The sequence below is a fragment of the Somniosus microcephalus genome, unplaced genomic scaffold, assembly GCF_052327205.1.
Source record: "Somniosus microcephalus isolate GS21.2 unplaced genomic scaffold, FLI_Smic_1.0 unresolved_chr1, whole genome shotgun sequence".
Classification (NCBI taxonomy): Eukaryota; Metazoa; Chordata; class Chondrichthyes; order Squaliformes; family Somniosidae; genus Somniosus; species Somniosus microcephalus.
Genome location: NW_028225179.1, coordinates 175,292,366 through 175,307,569, shown reverse-complemented (window position 1 = coordinate 175,307,569; position 15,204 = coordinate 175,292,366). Strand labels below are relative to the sequence as shown.

At 47.2% G+C, this 15,204-nt stretch overlaps 1 long non-coding RNA gene across 1 annotated transcript; it reads right to left on the bottom strand.

Annotated features, from left to right (window-relative positions):
• Nucleotides 1-4,786: 4,786 nt before the first annotated feature.
• LOC147096611 (uncharacterized) lies at nucleotides 4,787-14,031 on the bottom strand. The gene is made up of 2 exons (XR_015074947.1): nucleotides 6,269-14,031; nucleotides 4,787-5,048 (listed from the first exon to the last, which is right to left on the bottom strand). It is a non-coding gene; the product is annotated as an uncharacterized LOC147096611 (long non-coding RNA).
• Nucleotides 14,032-15,204: the final 1,173 nt, after the last annotated feature.

The following is a 15,204-nucleotide window of genomic DNA, read 5'->3' as shown; positions in this document are numbered from 1 at the left end:
GCGGGCGCCGGGGTGGGAGAGGTTGTGGAGAATCTCGAATACCCGGCGGCGCCAGGACGCTGGGACGGGCCGAGGTTGAGATAGGGATATGTCGCACTTGACCGTGACTGCGGTCGGGCCGCAGGAGAAGTCAGCCAGGCGTAGCCCTGGTAGGTTGGTAGGTGCGGAGAGCAGATCAGGGTCCGTGAGCTGGTCTGCTGCGAGTTGAGCGTAGTCGACTGCCAGGTGTGCGGCGTGGATGGCGGGGCAGGAGAGGCAGTCGGCTACCACGTTGTCTCGGCCGGAGAAGTGTTGGATGTCCGTGGTGAATTCGGACACTGCCGCGAGCTGGCGCTGCTGCCTGGCGGACTAGGGGTCAGTTGTCTTTGCCATTGCGAATGTCAGGGGTTTGTGGTCGACAAACGCAGTGAAGGGGTGGCCCTCCAGCAAAAACCGAAAATGGCGGACCGCCAGATACAGCGCGAGGAGCTCGCGGTCGAAGGTGCTGTACTTGACCTCTGGGGGGCGTAGTTGGCGGCTGAAGAAGGCAAGTGGTTGCCAGGCGCCGTCGACCCACTGCTCGTACACGGCGCCAACCGCGTGGTCGGAGGCGTCCGTGGTGAGCGCTACTCTGGCATTGGGCCGTGGGTGCGTGAGCAGGGTGGCGTCGGCGAGCGCGGTCTTGGTGGAGTTGAAGGCGGCTGATACGTCTGCCGTCCATTCGACCGCCATCTTGCCGCTCCTGCCCCGGAGGGCTTCGTACAGGGGCCTCATGAGGGACGCCGCTTTGGGGATGAAGCGGTTGTAGAAATTCACCATCCCGAGGAACTCCTGGAGTCCTTTGATGGTGGTGGGGCGGGGAAATTGCTGGACGGCCTGCACCTTGGTGGGCAGGGGAATGGCCCCAGCATGGGTGATGTGGTGGCCGAGGAAGTCGATCTTGTCCCGGCCGAACTGGCACTTGGCTGGGCTGAGGATGAGCCCGTGGTCGCTGAGGCGCCCGAACAGGATGCGAAGGTGTTCGAGGTGTTCCTGCTTGGAGGGACTGGCTACCAGGATGTCGTCCAGGTAGACGAACAGGAACTTCAGGTCCCGAAGGACCGAGTCCATGAGACGTTGGAATGCCTGGGCCGTATTTTTGAGGCCGAAGGGCATCCGCAGGAACTCGAAAAGCCCGAAGGGGGTGATTACGGCCGTCTTGGGGACGTCCGCGGGGTGGACGGGGACTTGGTGGTAGCCGCGCACCAGGTCGACTTTGGAAAAGACTGAGCGGCCGGCCAGTCTAGCCGAGAAGTCCTGAATGTGCAGCACGGGGTACCGATCAGGGGTGGTGGCATCGTTGAGGCGGCGGTAATCCCCGCAGGGGCGCCAACCCCCGCCTGGTTTGGGGGCGATGTGGAGTGGGGAGGCCCAGGGACTGTTGGAGCGGCGGATGATGCCGAGCTGTTCCACAGTGGCAAACTCGGTCCGCGCGATCTCCAGTTTGGCCGGGTCCAGCCTGCGGGTGTGGGCGTACACTGGGGGGCCTGTGGTGGGGATGAATTGTTCCACCCCGTGTTTGGCGACCTCCGCGGAGAAGGTCGGGTTGGTGAGGGCCGGGAATTCGGCCAGGAGTGCCGAGTAGTCATCCGTGGCCCGGGCGTGGCACTGTGACACCATGTCGGCGGGTGGCCATGGCGCCCAGGATGGGGGACATGGTGTTCATGTCCACGAGGCGGTGTCGAGGGATGTCTACCAGTAGGCCGTGGGCGCACAGGAAGTCTGCGCCGATGAGAGGGGAGAGTACCTTGGCAGTGATGAACTCCCATCGGTAGCGGCGACCAGCGAGGTCGAGGGTGACTGTGCGGGTGCCGTACGTCCGGATGTCCGAGCTGTTAGCGGCAGCCAGCGCCTGTCCTCGTTCGCCCTTTTGGATGGCGAGGGCGGAGGCCGGGATGATGCTGTCCTGAGCTCCAGTGTCGCACAGGAACCGGCGGCCAGTTTTGTCATCCGTGACGTACAGCAGGGAGCCCGCGTGGCCCACGGCCATCGCGGGGGCTGGTACGGGGGCGGACTTGAAGGAGCAGGGAGGTATGCACCGTTGTGCCCTGGGGCCGAACCGTGCGTGGTAGTAACAGTAGCCCGGGTTTGTGGGGCGCGAAGGCCCCGTGGGCCCCGTGGCTGGGCCTTGTGGCCGCGTGGTGGCCGGTGAGGGGCGCGCCCAGGCTGTGGCTGCCAGGTCCGGAGCGACGTCACGGCTGGAGTGAGCGGACAGCAGCTTGTCGGCCTCGTCGGCCAGGGCTTCTAGGTCCGTGAGGCCGGACGCCACGATCGCTGGGCGGATGCTGGGAGGTAGCTGGCGGATGAACAGCGTGCGGAAGAGGGACCCGGGTGGGCTCTCGTCGGTGAGTGAGAGCATGTGGGAGAGGAGGTCTGACGGTGAGGCGTCACCGAGGCCTGGAAGGTCGAGGAGGCGGCGGTTTCGCTGGTATGTCGAGGTCGTAAATTTTTTAAGGAGCGCGGCCTTAAGATGTGCATACTTGCCCTCCTCTGGTGAGTTCTGCAGCGCTATCCAGACCTTCGTGACTGTGGAGCTACTGAGTGATGCGACGAGGTAGTCATACTTCGTCCCATCTGTGGTGATGTGTCGCAGCCGGAATCGGGACTCAGCTTGGAGGAACCAGGCTTCGGGTTGGTTTTCCCAAAACTCCGTCAGTTTCACGGAAACTGCGTTCGTGTCTGCCATTGCAGTGTTCGGAATACGTTCTGAGCGTCGGGGTCACCAATGTTGAGGCTGCCGCGGAACACGAATGGAGGCCGAACCGATCGGAGGAACACATGGCTTTTATTACATTCTCTTGAGAGATGGCTGCCTCAGCTCCTCTCTCTGCTAAACCCGAAAACAGAATGAGGGCGACGCCCGCTCCTTTGTCATGCCTTAAAGGCAGCATGCTTCTTAAAGGCAAGGTGCCCGATTTATTGTCCACGGACGGAAAAGTGGATTGCGCCCCGTTTAGGTGACGATCCGCCACACAGTGGTAATATTTCGAATTCGAGCAGGGGAGTTCTCCCCAGAGTCCTGACCAATATTTATCCCTCAACCAACATAACACAAACAGATTATCTGGTCATTATCACATTGCTGCTTGTGGGAGCTTGCTGTGCGCTGATTGGCTGCCGCGTTTCCCACATTACAACAGTGACTCCACTTCAAAAAGTACTTCGTTGGCTGTAAAGTGCTTTGAGACGTCCGGTGGTCGAGAAAGGTGCTGTATAGATGTAAGTCTTTCTTTAAAGGTGGTGAAAATGATGGAATTGTGCTGTAGACCTTTCAACATCTGTAAAGAGAAACGGACAGGCTAGCGTTTCACGTATGGACGACCCCCCTCCCCCTCATCTACTGGGCATTTCAGCTCAAGATTCCCACCTGTAGTTAACTTCACTCTGATACTGACTGGGCTTGCTGTGCATTTCCAGCACTTTGTTTCTATTTGATTTCCAGCATCTGCAGCTTTTCTTTAACCTCACCAACCCTAATCTCACCAACTATCCTCCCATCTGCCACTCTTCATGAACTTCAGCTCATCCAAAACTCTGCTGCCTCATTCCTATCCTGCACCAACTTTCATTTGCCCAACACCCCACCCTTGCTGACTTACATTGGCTCCTGTCCCTCAACGCCCCATGTTTAAATCCTCACATTTAGGTACCTCGATGGACTTGCCCTTCCCTATCTCTAACCTCTTACAGTTCTACAATCCCCCAAACCCACCCCCACCACAGCACAAACTCACACTCAGTTTCTCTGAATTTGGCTGCTTGTCCATCCCCATCCCCCCCTCCCTGCCCTCTCCCTTCGCCCCACAGGCTGTGGTTGTGCCTTCAGCCGACTAGGCCCCACACCCTGGAATTCGCTCCCTAAACCTCAACTCCTTTGAGACTATTCATAAAACCCACCTCTTTGACCAAGCATTTGTCCACCCACCCTAATGCCTCCTTCTTTGACTCAGTGTTTATTTTATTTGGTTACTCTTTCTGTGAAGCACTTTGGGACATGTATTTATGTTAAGAACATAAGAATTAGGAGCAGGAGTCGGCCATACAGACTGCTCCACCGTTCAATAAGAACATGGCTCATCTTCAACCTCAACTACAATTTCCTGCTCAGTACCCATATTCCTTGATTCCCCTGCAGTCCAAAAATCTATCTTTCTAAGACTTGAATGTACTCAACTACTCAGCATCCACAGCCCTTTGGGGTAGAGAATTCCAAAGATTCACAACCACCTGAGTGAAGAAATTACTCCTCATCTCAGTCTTAAATGGCCACCCCTTATTCTGAGACTGTGACCCCTAGTTCTAGACTCTCCAGTCAGGAGAAGCAACCTCTCAGCATCTACCCTCTCAATCCCCCTCAGAATCTTCTATGTCTCCGGCGCGGCGGGCCGCCCCCGAGCGCGTCTCCAGCGCAGAGCGCCTCCCCCGAGCGCCTCCCCCGAGCGCGTCTCCGGCGCGGAGCGCCTCCCCCGAGCGCGTCTCTTTCCCCCAGTCTCTCTCTCTCCTTCCCACACAGACAGACAGAGACAGACAAACTCATTTATATATATAAAAATGATTTCTACTTTTTTCATAACATGCCCTCAAAAAACCCTCGGCACCGCCGGGCACTCCAGCTAGTTATATAATATATATGTATATATTTCTCTATATATCTATATATTTGGGCTTGACACTATTTAAAATATTTTCACTTAAGACTTTTAACTATCTAAGAAAGGAAGTGGATTCAGATGCATGTCCAAGCACATAAATAATAGTGTTCAAAATCCACAGTGTGACAGATCTTTTATTATTCTTTGTACACCAAGAAAATATAAGTGCTGAATTGTATTAATGGACACATACAATAATGCTAAATGATACTATCAGTTACACCATTATTTTTGCAACAATTTTCATCTTATCATGTTCAAATTGATATTTACGATACCTAGACTATTACACATTAATGCCCAGAAATTAGAGTGTGATATTTGTGTACAAACGCTTAACGTGTTTATATGAAATTACTTTGTCGGCGAGGTGTTAGCCTGTAAAAGAAATGGATTAATGCTTCTGTTAAAATAGCAAAGTCATTTTATATGAATGAATTAAGCATTTTTATGCTAGTAATGTAGCGTAATTTCTAGGCTTAACAGCCATATTTCCCAATTAGACAAAGGGTAAGGGAGAAATCACAAACTGATAATGACGGGCGTTGTAAACACTGCAACTGCCGTTAAATTTCAATTTAGTTTGCTGCACATGAATGTGGTAAGCTCTGTGTTTGAAAAGGTTCCAAGTAAGATAGAGCTTATTACTTTTGAAATGCTATTTCTGCTTTGTGGGTATTTAAGAATATTTATTTATTATTGATGTGGAGGACACTTTAGGTGTTCCATTTCCGGCACTTCTGCTCTCACCCTTCCCCTCCCTCCCGGAACCACGATAGGGTTCCCCTTGTCCTCACCTTTCACCCCACCAGCCTCCACATTCAACGGATCATCCTCTGCCATTTCTGCCACCTCCTGCGTGATCCCACCACCAAACGCATCTTCCCCTCGCTTCCCCTTTCAGCATTCCGAAGGGACAGGTCCCTCCGCAACACCGTGGTCCACTCCTCAATCACCCCCAACAGCCCCTCCCCTCCCCACGGCACCTTCCTGTACAAGCGCAGGAGATGAAACATCTACCCTTTTACCTTCTCCCTTCCCACTGTCCAGGGCCCCAAACACCCCTTCCAGGTGAAACGATTTACTTGTCTTGCAATTTATTATACTGTATTCACTGCTCACGATGCGGTCTCCTCTACATTGGGCAGATTGGGTGACCGCTTTGTGGAACACCTCCAGTCAGTCCGTAAGGGTGACCCCGAGCTTCCGGTCGTCTGTCACTTTAATTCTCCGCTCCACTCCCACTCTGACCTCGGCCTCTTACACTATTCCAATGAAGCTCAACGTAAGCTCGAGGAACAGCACCTCATCTTTCGATTAGGCACTTTACAGCCTTCTGGACTCAACATTGAGTTTAACAATTTCAGACTATAACCACCGCCCCCCCCCCCCCCAATTTTTTCAAGCAGCAGCTGTTTGATTCTGCCATCCCCATTTGCAACATTTAACCACTCCTGCCTTGCATTTTAGCACAGACTATCCCTGCAGTTCCTTCCTCCCCTGCTCGCGCCCCCCCACCCCCACCTTCCCTGTCTCTGCACCTGCTTAAAATCTGTTACATTTCCAACTTTTTCCAGTTCTGATGAAGGGTCACAGACCTGAAACGTTAACTCTGTTTCTCCCTCCACGGATGCTGCCTGGCCTGCTGAGTGTTTCCAACATTTTCTGTTATTTCAGATTTCCAGCATCCACAGTATTTTGCTATTGTATTAGGTGTTTCATTAGTTTGTTTGAGGCACAAAGTACATCTGAAACAGAAATACCCTCATGTGGGTTTAGTGACTATTACTAAAACACTCAAAAAAGAACTATTTTATTCAAATACCAAAGTGAAGGGCAATGACCATAGTATGAGACAGCATCAAATGTGAAGAGTGTAAAAGAGAAGTTGGAGTAATCGGGAATTAGCAATTAGGTGACAACAAGTTTGCATTTCAAAAGCCTGTGGATTGTAGGTGGAAGGGAAGGCTGAAGAAAGTTAGGAGTTCCACAGTTTTGAAGTCCTGAGAAAATATTTGTTGGAGTAGGAAACTGCAATGAGTTTTAATTTCAACATAATGAGGATACTGGGAACAGGAAAAACATATATGGTAGTGTATCTGCAGCTTGGAAGAAACAAGAGGGGAATGTTTAGAAAAACACTAACAATAGTATTAATAACACAAAGAGAGACAAGAAAGATTGAAGTGAAGAGAGAGAGGTTGGAGGCTAGAAGTAAGAGAGGGATCCCCTATCAAAGGAGAAGCCTTTACTTATATCCTGTCCAAAATTTGAGGGGTGCTTGAAGAGCCTCACATCCCCACCCAGTAAGGGAACAGCATTTATGTTTTTGATGGACTGGGGTGTGTTGGAAAGTTAAGGATTATTGAAGAGGAAAATGTTTGGCACTATAATAACTGTTCATAAGAAAGAAGTATGATAAGAAGAAGTATGATAAGAAGATAAGACATTTGTGAATGAATTCAATAGTTTGTAAATTTCTGGAATGTCAAAATAATTTTTTTAAAGAAAAATAGAACTACTGACTTATATGCAAGTCAAATGTTATTTTAAGCACATTATTATTATTTTTTTTTTTTTTTTTTTAAACTGCTGTCATTTTACTTTACAAGCTAAGAAATTACCATACTCCTTAACTTCTTTTTCAAAAGAATATTTATAATTTAAAATAAATATTGTGGAGTGCCTTACAATGGCTTTGGTCATTAAGGCCAAAACCCTGACTTCTCCTTTCTCGGTCTTTGGGAGAAGACTCCAAAGGGAACTCTGCACCTTTCTGGACAGAATAGTGCAATAATTTGTTTGAAGAAGTGACTGAGTTGCTAACCAACATTTATGTTCTCTGTTTATATAAATAATATATTTATTATATTATAAAGAATTGTGCTTTTTTTCTCTTGATTGAGAAGTGAGCAACCCATCTATCTTTTACAGGAGATCGATGCATGTTGAATGAGGAGTCTAGCCTCCTGTGCTGCAATTGTTTCAGAGGAGAAAACTTTACTATCATGGGGAAAAGCAGGGGAGTGGGACTAATTAGATAGCTCTGCCAAAGAGCCAGCACAGGCACGATGGGCCGAATGGCCTCTTTCTGTGCTGTATGATTCTATATATCCGGAAATCTCTCTCAACCGGCAAAATTCAGGAGTAGGTTCAGGTAAGTTTTACTATATATTAGTGGGCGTGTAACCAGGGTTCCTGGATCTGTGGCCGTGTAACCGGGGTTCCTGCACCTGTGGCCGTGCAACAGGGACTCCTGGATCTGTGGCCGTGTAACCGGGGTTCCTGCACCTGTGGCCGTGCAACAGGGACTCCTGGATCTGTGGCCGTGTAACCGGGGTTCCTGCACCTGTGGCCGTGCAACAGGGACTCCTGGATCTGTGGCCGTGTAACCGGGACTCATGCACAAGTGCCATGTAACCGGGGCTCCTGCACCTGTGGCCGTGCAACAGGGACTCCTGGATCTGTGGCCGTGTAACCGGGACTCATGCACAAGTGCCGTGTAACCAGGGCTCCTGCACCTGTGTCCGTGTAACCGGGGCTCTCGTACCTTGGTAAGTATACCTCTCTATAATCCAGACTTTTTGATCAACCGGTACCACGCCGGTGCCAGATAAAAAAGTTTCTATATATATATCCACATCTATATGTCTCTGTATCTATAAATACATTTCACACACGCTAGAAATGAGACTTAGCAATTAAATGTAGATTTTATTCAAGTACAGATTACTCGATTTCCACTTGCATTGAAACTGAAGACTTGCAGTTAATTGAAGGCGCATACATAATCAGTTAAAGCAAGCGCACAAATGGAAGATAATATATCTACTTAGCACAGGCAATACTGGGCCCAATATTAATCATCTTTGTTTACAAGGTGATGATGTTGCTCAGGGTGAGCACGAAGTCAAATGACTTGCGCTCCAGCCAGAAATTGAACGTGAACAACAGAATGTCCAAGATGCAGTTAAACCCTGTGGTGGCCATTCTGTTCAGCTGCTGTTGGCGAGCACTAAAAGCCAAGCACAAGTACGGAAGGAGAAGTGGACTTTTTACCCATCTAGCCCATTCCTTCTACAGACCATATACACTCCATGTGAACATGGACTTTACCCATTTAATCCCCAATTACTTAAAATAAAATGGAATCAATTACGGGCCAATAATGTGGAATTCATCCTCGGTTAACTCCAGGTTAGAAATCAGGGAAGGCACAAAGGATAGGATTTCACATGCGTGTCATGGCCATTCTAATCTTAAAATAATTCAACGGTGCAGGCGTAACTCACCACTGGCATTGGGAAAATAAAAATACTTGCATTTGTATAGCACCTTTCACAACCTCGGGCCGTCCCACAGTGCTTTACAGCCAGTGAAGTACTTTTGAACTGTAGTCATTGTTGTAATGGAGGAAACACAGCAGCCAATTTGCACACTGCAAGCTCCCACAAGCAGCAATGTGATAATGATTGGATAATCTTCCTTAATGATGTTGATTGAGGGATAAATATTGGCCAGGACACCAGGAAGAAGTCGTCTGCTCATCTTCAAACTAGTGCCACGGGATCTTTTACATTTAGTTGAGAGAGCAGATGGGGCCTCGGTTTAACGTCTCATCTGAAAGACGGCCCCTCCTACAGTGCAGTACTGAGGGAACGCTGCACTATGTGCTCATGTCTCTGGAGTGGGACTTGAACCCATGACCGTCTGAGTGGCGAGAGCGCAACCACTGCGACAATGAGAACAGGTGTACCGTATAAACCTGGAGACCATAAAGGTTCCAGGCTCAGTTTCCAGTCTGTGCTGACCTCATCTGCTGCAGCACACATGCACTCAACATCCCCAGTGTAGGGAGGGGGGGAGGGCAGGGGGAGATCAGCTAGTGATCCTGCAGCTCATCGCTATCCAATAGTCCTTGTTGGAAAGTACAAATGTATAGTCATCAGATGAGCACAGAATTGGACTCAGCTGCAATGCGACCCCATGGTTCAATAGTCTAACAACAATCCCTGTCTAGGCTCACGAATGAAAATGGCTATGGTGAGATACTGGGCTGCAGATAGATTAGCCACATATAATCCATTTTCTTTGGATCAATCCATTGTTTGAACCAGCATTCATAGGGCTCCTCCAGAGCTCAAGGTTCATCTATTTCCACAGAGCAGACACACTGCGGTCAGCTAAGTGAAATCCACTTGCAGCGACGTCTATTTAATATTTAGGTCAAGGGATCAAGCCGTTTACAGGCTAATCATATATACTTTCAGTTTCCACCATGCAACTGCGAACTTTACCCTGACACTTCAGCTCCACTTCAGAATTAATGAAAAAAAATGTAAATTTACATGTGAAACTTACGATGCAATATGACAACTTCCCTTTATCCTGTCTCAGGAACATCTGCTTTACTGATCATGATCTAAATCACTGCTGGCATGAGGTTGGATTAATATCTTTGGCAACTGTTACACTTCCTTCTCCACATTCTCGCTGACACTTCATTTACATTGAAAGGACAAACTTGCACAATGCATTCTGCCCGAGTCCAGGGAGCAAGCAGAGTTTGATGAGTAGCAGTTTTATTCAGTCATTCTCTCCTCTCTCTCCACCCCCTCTTCCCCATGGTAGTAGAGGTCAGTGCCATTTATTGGCTCATCTGCTGGAACTCAGGTCAGGTGACCACCTACACATACCAACCACGGCAACACCAGTCACAAAATTAAACAGTCCCCCAATGGATCCGTGAGTTCTATCCAAATGAATAGCTGATGCCAAGCAGCCCAAGGTTTGATCCCTGGTTGCTGATGATCTCAGCTATGGCAATGGTAGGGGCAACACAATCGGTCTGGTTTTTCCCTCAGTTGAGGAGGGGAAATGAAAAGTCTTCTATGTTTATTGCCCTGATCTGTATCCAGTGGCCGAGGTTGGAAAATACACTCGTATGTGGATTTTGAGCGAAAAACAGGCTCCAACTTGGCTTTGATGCTGTGCACAATCAACTGATGCTTATCGGCAAGCCTCACAACAACTTGCATTTATATAGCACCTTTAACATAGTAAAATGTCCCAAGATACATTAACAAAATTTGACACCAAGCCACATAAGGCGATATTACAAAAGGTGACCAAAAGCTTGGTCAAAGTGGTATGTTTTAAGGAACATCTTAAAAAGGAGAAGCTGAGGTTTAGGGAGGGAATTCCAGAGCTTAGGGCCTAGGCAGCTGAAGGCAGAGCCGCTAATGGTGGAGCGAAGGAAATCAGAGATGCACAAGAGGCCAGAATTGGAGGAGTGCAGAGGTCTCAGAGGGTCACAGGGCTGGAGAAGGTTACAGAGATCTCAAGGGTCATAGGGCTGGAGAAAGTTAGAGATAGTGAGGGGGGGGGCGAGGCCATGGAGGGATTTGTAAACAAGGATGCGAATTTTTTTAAATCAAGGTGTTGCCGGACCGGGAATTAATGTAGGTCAGCGAGCACAGGGGTGATGGGTGCACGGTACTTGGTGCAAGTTAGGATATGGCCAGCAGAGTTAGTCATAGAATGGTTACAGCATGGAAGGCAACCATTTGGTCCGTCGAGCCCATGCCAGGATGAGCTCAAGTTTACGGAGGGTGCGTAACAACAACTCGTATTTATATAGTGCCTTTAACATAGTAAAACATCCCAAAGCGCATCACAGGAGTATTAAAAGACAAAAAAATTTGACACTGAGCCACATAAGAAGTTAGGACAAAAGCTTGGTTAAAGAGGTAGGTTTTAAGGAACGTCTTAAAAGGAGAGGGGTAGCGAGGCGACTGGAGCAAGAGACCAGAGCCTGACTGTGGAACTGAACCCCAGTAAAAAGGAGTCAAAAATCCTCAGGAGACGAGAAAAATGGGGAGAAAAAAAAGTGCAGAAATACTACCAAAAGAAACGAACATTTTGTTTTTAACATTCAAACCAGGCAAACCCAGTCTAGACAGATCGGGACCAAAAAATGTGACATAAAAAGCTGGGGAACATTGGTCCCAATAACTAGTACTGCAGGAATTCAGAAGCTAATTTCAGTGAAAAGAAGCTTGAGAAACTGAAGGTCAACAAAGCTCGAGAGAAAGTCTTGCATAATCCCCATTAAAAAGTCACTGTTGCTTTCAGAAAGCAAGCATGTGACAAGAGGACCCCACAAGGATACCAGCTCCAGAACCTGCAACCCTCTCCTCATGGAACTCAACTAGGGAGCACAACACCCAAAAGGATTTTGTGAAATTTTTGTACTATTTCCAAATTTGGCCTGCTTCTTGAAGGGGCATTTTGGGCTGTACAAAAACTATACAGAGTTACACAAGAGTCTATAGCACAGAAACAGCCCATTTGGCCCAACTGGTCTATGCTAGTGTTTATGCTCCACATGAGCCTCCTCCCACCCTACTTATCCTTCTATTCCTTTCTCCCTCATGTATTTATCTAGCTTCCCCTTAAATGCATCTATGCTGAAGTGGGGAAAAGAGTTAAAATGACATCGCTGGCAGTTTCACTGAATGGTGTAAGACAGACAGGGGCTAACATGAAAGGCCGCATCCATAAAGATGCAGTCAAGATAGCTGACCTTTAAAACAATTAAGTGGAGACAGGATGTCCAGCATTTCAACTACCCTTAACAGCTTTATTATCTGGGTCACATTCCAAGTTATCTTTGATCAGCATTGAGCAGTTTGAGTGAATGACTGACGAGGCAGCTAACACATGTCTACCTTAGGACATGTAACCAATTCGTGAAGGTGCATGCCAAGATCCAATCAGGTTGCAGGAATGAATTGTGCATGAGCTGGCCATGTGTTTCATAATGTATAAAAATGTAGTGTTTGCTGTAACAATTTGGAGAAGTCTGGCTAAAGACAGAGCAGATTGTCTCCCCACCAGTGCATTAAAGACAACTTGACTATCGATCCGAAAACCTTGTGTCGCGTGTTGGTTTAAAATACTCCACAACAATGCTATTCACCTCAACCACTCTTTCTGGTAGCAAGTTCCACATTCTCACCATTCTCTGGGTAAAGAAGTTTCTCCTGAATTTCTTATTGGATTTATTAGTGACTAGCTTATATGTATGACCTCTAGTTTTGGACTCCCCCACAAGTGGAAAAATTCTCTCTAAAAATTAGCGTCAATTATTGATGGCTACAGGTCTGTCACCGGTGAAGACACCAGTTTGTAGGTGGAATTATACCTCCCCATTTACGTCGACGCAAAGTGTTCTCCATGACACAGAAGTCCAGCGTCACGTCCTGTTCAGCTCTGGAATGCAGCACTGTGAGAATCCTTTGGGAAGGTAGCCTCACGCCACTCAAGTTTGACACCATGTGGAGTATAACTCCTGTTGTGGCTAAGCCAGGTTTTTAAAAAGAAAAATAATTGAAAATAAGAGGCCTGTTACACAGTGTAGACTTCGATCAATTTAAAACAGGGTCTTCTAATATTTTGACAAACTGGACACTCCCGCCAGTACTCTCAAGACATTACCAGGTTGGGAATGCAGCATTGTGCACTCTGAGCAGGTATGTATGGTGCTTCCTCTGCAACCCACAGCATAGCATGTTTCGACCACTCTCACGACCAGCAATATCATAGAATGGTTACAGCACAGGAGGCCATTGCACGTGTCAATCCCATGCCGGCTCTCTGCAAGAGCACTTCAGCTAGTCCCACTCCCCCGCCCTTTCTCCGTAGCCCTGCAATTTTTTTTCCTTCAGGTACTTATCCAATTCCCTTTTGAAAGCCACGATTGAATCTGCCTCCACCACTCTTTCAGGCAGTGCATTCCAGATCCTAACCACTCGCTGCGTAAAAAAGTTTTCTCTCATGTCGCCTTTGGTTCTTCTGCCAATCACCTTAAATCTGTGTCCTCTGGTTCTCGACCCTTCCGCCAATGGGAAGTTTCTCTCTATTTACTCTGTCTATACCCCTCATGCTCTCCTCTCAACCTTCTCTGCTCCAAGGAGAACAAACCCAGCTTCTCCAGTCTATCCACATAACTGAAGTCCCTCATCCCTGGAACCATTCTTGTAAAGCCGTCACATCCTTCCTAAAGTGCGGTGCCCAGAATTGGACACAATGCTCCAGTTGAGGCCAAACCAGTGTTTAATAAAGGTTCATCATAACTTCCTTGCTTTTGAACACTATGCCTCTATTTATGAAACCCAGGATCCTGTATGCTTTTTTAACCGCTTTCTCAACCTGCCCTACCACCTTCAACAATTTGTGCATATATACCCCCAGGTCTCTCTGTTCATGCACCCCTTTTACAACTGTACCCCAATGTAACTGCAGCACGAGTATTATACATCATTAAGGCATGTTGTCCTCAGTATGATTTCCACCCCCCCCCCCCCCCCCCCCCCATTGTCAATCAATATGCTATATAACCCCAGCAACAACACAGATATTAGAACCAACCAGTTCAGGGTTGTTTTAATACTGGAACACACAAAATAACAATTTCTTGCAATGCAAAAGCAACATTTCTGCAACAGCGTCTTAATAAAACACAAGATTAAAATAAATTACAAACTTTCCAAAAATTAAAAAGACTATTAAAAATATTGCAACAAAAATTAATGCACGTTTGAAGTGACTCAATTAATTGCTTCAAAGCTGCTCGACTGACTACATTAATAAATTCTTGCCACACGTGGGAGTAGAAATTCTTGGTGTGCTGTTTTAATAGTCACCAATCCATTTACTTGAAGCAGGTTAAAAACCTAAAATGGCAAATATGGGAATGTCATCCAAATGAGTCGACACACACGGGTTAAAAATAGCACATCAATGAATTTCCACCTCAATGTTGTTACTGAGTAAATAATAAAGCAAGGACTGTCTGCAGTTTCTTTCCTCAATGTTAAGCCACAGGGTAAAGTACTTGAACACAATTTAGTACGATAGCAAAATACTGCAGATGTTGGAAATCCGAAATAACAACAGAAAATGCTGGAAAAACTCAGCAGGTCAGGCAACATCCGTGGAGAGAAATTTGAGTTGACGTTTCGGGTTTGACCCTTCTTTTGGTTAAGTTGTGAACCGGTTCTATTTGTGATGACACTAGTCCTATGATACATATATTTTTTTTTTTACATTGTGTTCATTCACCTGCAAGATTTACGACTTGCATTTATCAAATTACATGATGCATAATATTCAGTGTTTCTAAAGATAATTTACTGGGGGGTGAATTTTCTTTCCAGAGAAGCTCTCCTTAGATAGAGAAGGTCAAGGGGCAATTTAAGAGGTGTTCAGAATTATGAGGGGTTTTGATAGAGTAAATTGGGTGAAACTGTTTCTACTGGCAGGAGGGTTGGCAACCAGTGGACACAGATTTAAGATAATTGGCAAAAAATATCCAGGGTAGGGGGGGGGGGGGGGGGGGGGGGGAAAGGAGAATTTTTTTTTTTTTTTTTTTTTTTTTTTTTTTTTTAAATGCAGCAAGTTATTGCAATCTGGAATTCACTGCCTGAAATTGTGGGGAAACAGATTCAATAATAACTTTCAAAAGGGAATT